The 5,432-nt window shown below is 35.8% G+C and overlaps 1 non-coding gene across 1 annotated transcript; it reads right to left on the reverse strand.

Annotated features, from left to right (window-relative positions):
* Nucleotides 1-1,206: 1,206 nt before the first annotated feature.
* LOC127218048 (U6 spliceosomal RNA) lies at nt 1,207-1,309 on the reverse strand. Its single transcript, XR_007834145.1, has one exon. It is a non-coding gene; the product is annotated as a U6 spliceosomal RNA (small nuclear RNA).
* Nucleotides 1,310-5,432: the final 4,123 nt, after the last annotated feature.

The following is a 5,432-nucleotide window of genomic DNA, read 5'->3' on the forward strand; positions in this document are numbered from 1 at the left end:
CAGTAGGTGTTGGTGGGGTCTCTCCCTCTCTCTCTGGTACTTCCCTGGTGGGCTTAGGTGGGTCAGAGGTTTGATGTCTATAGCTCTGGGTGGTTCAAGCTCTCTAAGAGTTCTCTCTACAGGCAGGGGTCCGTTGATGGGGGTCAAAAATCAGGCTCCAGCAGAAGACTGCGATGAGTGTCAAAGATCTTTAGTGCTGGGACTCAGGATGTCCCTTAAGCTAATAGGCAGATCTAGCCTGGGCCTGATACTCTCCAGTTGAGGCCTCTTTGGCAGAGGCCCTTTGATGGGTGTCAAAGAACCAGGCCGCAGGAACAGGGATAGGCGGATCTCTGGGAGGGGCCCAGAACTCCAGTAGGGGTCTGATGGTGGGGGTCAGAGATCAGGCAGGTGGAAATTACGGATGGTCCCACGTGGATAGGCTGGTCTAGTGTGCTCAGAGCAGCTCCAGGAAGTTCCCAGAAGGTGGCTGGACTGTTGGCTCCACCCTTTGTCCCAGTGCTCAACCAGAGTGGTGAGGCAGTGGGCAAGGTAGGGCACAAGGTAGGGTGAGGACAGGCTCTTTGTGGGGGTAGGTGGATGTGTATCAGTGGTCCAAGGATGCTCTCAATGGGAACAGGGCACAGGGGCCAACCCAGGGAATTCCCAATTAATGCCATAGGGGTGAATCTACCCGAATTTGTTGCAGACCCACCTCAAGCCAAGGCCTGGCAATGGAGGACAAAGTGTGAGCTGATACTCCTATTTTATTGTTTACTTAATGACTGCCATTATAAGTGGGAGGAAACAGAATTGATATAACTTTTGAATTTGGATATTTTTGATAACCACTGATGTTGGAATTTTTTAGATATTAATTGTCTATTTGCACATAGTTATGTTGTTTTCACTTTCTTTTTCATTCATTCTTTGTGTCTTTCACATGATGCATCTCAATGCCGTTCATTTCCTGCCCTTTCTTATCTGCCCTTTGCCCTTGCAAACCCCCCAAATAAAATAAAATTTAAGAGAAAAAGGGGGGGGGGGGGAAGAAACAGTATCATCATCAAAGCTATACTGTGACACAGTGAGTCATGCAATAAGCTTTTTTTTTAACCATGTATTTTTGTGTGCAACCGTTTATTGCAAAGAGTCATTTGTCTACTTCAAGGACTCTTGTTTCTGTTACACTGTCAATACTGGGCCCTCACTGGGACTCTTCTTGGAAAACATATGGAATACTTCATGAATTTGCATGTCATCCTTGTGCAGTGGCAATGCTAATATTTTTTTGCATAATTCCAATTTTAGTAACATATTCTGTCAAATGAGCCCCATAATTTATATTTTGAGAAATGTGTTTTTATTTCATTGGTCATTTGTTTACTAGGTTATTTTAATGACTTCATGACAACGCATCACCGAGATACTAGCATGTCTATGTTTATTGCAATGTTACTCATGATAAAGAAGCAGTGGAAAGAATGAATCTAGATGCCCATATAAGGATAGATGTAGAAAATTTAATATATTTGATATTTCAGCATACAGTCACATAAAATGTTTAGCCATAAATTGGAATAATATTATTTAATTTTCAGGAAAGTACATAAATATGCTCATAATCAGATTAAATGATTTAAGTAAATATCAAAAGTAAAATATCAAATATTGTCTCCTTTGTGGGTATTACAATTTATATGGCTACAGAAAATTATGTTCATATGACATGAAATGAAAGAAAATTGGCCAGAAGTAAAAAGAGATGTAATAACAGGTGGGAGGGCAAAAAGAGAAAGGATAGCAGGATATAGTGAGCATATGCTCAAAGTACAATATATATTTGGATAATAGTGAATATATATTTGATATTATATACCAAAAATTATGTATAATGCGATATTATCAATCTCTGTTTCATGAACAGTACATAAATAAAACAAAACAATTGCAAAATGAAAAGGCAAGAATTTATTTTTCCCTTTTTATTTATACTTTTCACACAAAATATTTTATCATGTTTATTCCCTTTCCAGATGCCTTGCAGATCCTCCTATCTTGAGGAACATTAGTTTAAGGTGTGTCACATTCATTTATGCTGTGGAATTTGTTCTTAATGATGCAAAGATGTATTGCATTTCCTTAACTCAAAGAAGTGGTTTCACTTTGCCTGCCTTAAGTACCTGATTGGTTTAAGAAAGAGCTGAACATTGAACATTTGTCAAGAGAGAGAAATATGTGGGGCTACTCAGCAGAGAGAATAAGAGGATATTAATATCCATCCACCCATCCATCAGTCCATCGTCCGTCTGTCTGTCCATCCATCCATCCATCCATCCATCCATCCATCCATCCAATCATCCATCCATCCATCCATCCATCCATCCATCTACAGAGCCAGCAACAGTGTAAGAAAAGAAATACATTTAGGATAGAGAAAGGTAAAATCCCACAGCAAAAGTTATATGGGATAATTTAAGAAAAGTTGGTTAGAAACAAGCAAAGGCCAGGCATTCATAAGTAAGTTTTTATTTTGGAGCTTGGTGGTGGACTCCCAAAGAGTAAAGAATAAAAACATTAAACTACACTCCTTAGTATTTACAAATGCCTAGATTTTAATATTAGTCAGTAAAAGAGTGAAGGAATTAACAGACAAATGTTCAATAACAAAGACAAGGGAAAATGTTTACAAAATAAAACCAGGGACTGAGACATAGCTCAGTAGTAAAGAGCATGTGCTGCCCTTGTAGAGGACCTGGGTTCTGTTTCCAGGATCCACACAACAGCTCAGGACTGTTTGCTACTCTAGAACCAGAATATTTGAAGTCATCTTCTTGCTGACACAGGCACTATGTGGACAAAATGCATATACATACATGAGGGCAAACCACTGATATATATATATATATATATATATATATATATATATATATATCCTTTAAAAATCCAAATTATTACAAGTATATGTGGACAACATATAGTCTATAAGTGCCATAAAATGAAAATATAATAGGGCAAATACATAAAAAGATAGATTTGAATATTTATGTATGAAGTAGAGAAATATATACTGAAGAGCATAGTGTAAAATTTATGTGTTGAATTCTGTAGAAGTATCATTAATCATTATTCAGCTTACAATTTTAAGTATGAGAAATTGAGAGCCATAGGACCAGTAATTAACCTTGATCTGAGGCTCTCTTAATTTTCTTATTTTTTAATTTTTGTGCTTTTGATTTGGTCCAGTTTGAGTTTTGTTTTTAATGTAGAATTTTACTATATAGTTCATGCTGGTCTTGAACTCACTTTGTAACCTAGGCTAATATTGGCCATGAAAATCTTCTTGCCTCCTCCTCCCATGTTTGAATTATGGGTCTTTAATACCACACTCATCTTTGTAATAAACTATATTGTACATCAAAATTCATTTGTCTTACTGTACAAGTTTTGAGGTGATGATGATACTGCTATGTGAAAGACTTAACTTCGAATATTATTGCTGTAGTCTAGGTAAGCATAATTCACTTGCTGAACAAATATGATGGTTGTCCTGCCATCAGTTGAAGAGTGAAAATATAAGGTTTGAACCTGAGTAAGATAAATGCATATTAAATTATATAATGGAATATTTCATATATACACAAAAGATATGCTAATTACCTTTACCTGAAAGTATAAACTGTACAATAAGGGTAATCTTTCAAAAAATATTTTGAAGTTTTCAAGTAATTATATCAAAGTGCATCAAACCAACAATTTATATAGTAAGTAAAAGATCTGAAAATTACCCAAAAAGTATTTACCAAACATTTAAGTATATTAGGCTTGTTCCATCTGACTGAAAACTTAGCTTCTATCATTTCCTTAAAAACTGGTTGCAAACAAAATTGAAATGTAAAGATTAACACTAGTGCTCTCTCTCTCTCTCTCTCTCTCTCTATATATATATATATATATATATATTAATAAATCTTCAGAGATAAAAATAATAACATGATACAATAAGGCTAGATATCTAACTGAAGATAGTATTTAAATAAAATTATTCTAAGTACTGCCTCAGTCCAAAAATATTAAAATATAAATGATTTACATATACAAAATTATCTAGCAACCAAACTAAATTCAACTTGTAAATTATTAAAATTTCAATTGGAAGTATTTGGAAGTTCCCCAAAACCAATACTTGCTTCTCTCTATTCCTGAAAATAAAATTTGACAACATAATAAAAATAGTGGGTGATGTATACTGCAACTATTTTTCTTTATTGAAAATGACTTTGATTTTGTTGAGTCTTGCTAATTACTATGTCCTCTTAACGTAATAATGAATCCTCAGTTAGGCTGGATTTTTTATTTTTACTGATTTAGGTAGTGTACAGTTGAAAAATCCTTTAGTCCCAGGGTTAAAATGTACCACATAGCAAAGAAAGAAAAGACCCAGATCTTATGACCCAGGGTTAATTTTTCCATTGACATTAAACTACTCAGAAAAATATTTCATAACCGAAGCAACAGTAAAGCTGAGGTACCCAGAGATCTTGGAATATTGGGCTAATAAGTCTTCATTACAAAAGAAAAGATGTCTGTATAAGCAATGGGAAAGACCTTTTCCCCTTAAAAAATATATCTGTTCGTCATTCTATTTTCCTTACATATTTGGAAAAGAAAAAGACTAAAATTGTAAATCATAAAATATCCAGCTTAGACTAAGATATAGGTGAATGATCCTTAATTATGGCATTAGAGGTCGTTATAAACAAGATAATTAACATTTTCTTTTTTATTTAACAGTGTTTTCTTATTTTACCTATCTATCCAAGTTCACTCTCCCTGCCACCTTCCCTTGCCCCCCACATACCACCTATCCCATCTCCCATCCACCCCTCAGGAATGATGAGGCCCTCCATGAGGGATCATCAAAGTCTGTCATGTCACTTAAGGTAGGGCCTAGGCCCTCCCCCCATTTCTCCGAGCTAAGGGAGTATCCCTACATGGGGAAAGGCTCCGGAACTCCATTGGTGCATTATGGATACATCCTGGTCCCTCTGTCAGAGGACTGCTCAGGCCTCCTGAGACCCACGTTTAGGGGATATGGGTCAGTCCTAGGCTGGTTTCCCAGCTGTCACTCTGGAGTCCATGAGCTCCCCCCTTTTCAGGTCAGCTATCTCTATGGGTTTCTTGAAATTCAATTTGGAAAGATGCTCTTGGTTCTAAATATGATTTAGAAAATTTGGCACAGCAATTTTATTTCTGAGAATCTATTTTACAGAAATACCCAGGCAGATGTGCAAACTGCAGATGTGCAAACTTTTAGCTATAGGGATATTGAAAGCAGAACCATTTAAAGCAAAGACAAACAAAAATAAGGAATATAACCTAGTAAAATTTTAAAATACTTATGAAACATGTATAATTCATGAAGAACAAAGCAGATGTTTATTTAAATTTTT

The sequence above is a fragment of the Phodopus roborovskii genome, unplaced genomic scaffold (genome assembly GCF_943737965.1).
Source record: "Phodopus roborovskii unplaced genomic scaffold, PHOROB, whole genome shotgun sequence".
NCBI classification, from domain to species: Eukaryota; Metazoa; Chordata; class Mammalia; order Rodentia; family Cricetidae; genus Phodopus; species Phodopus roborovskii.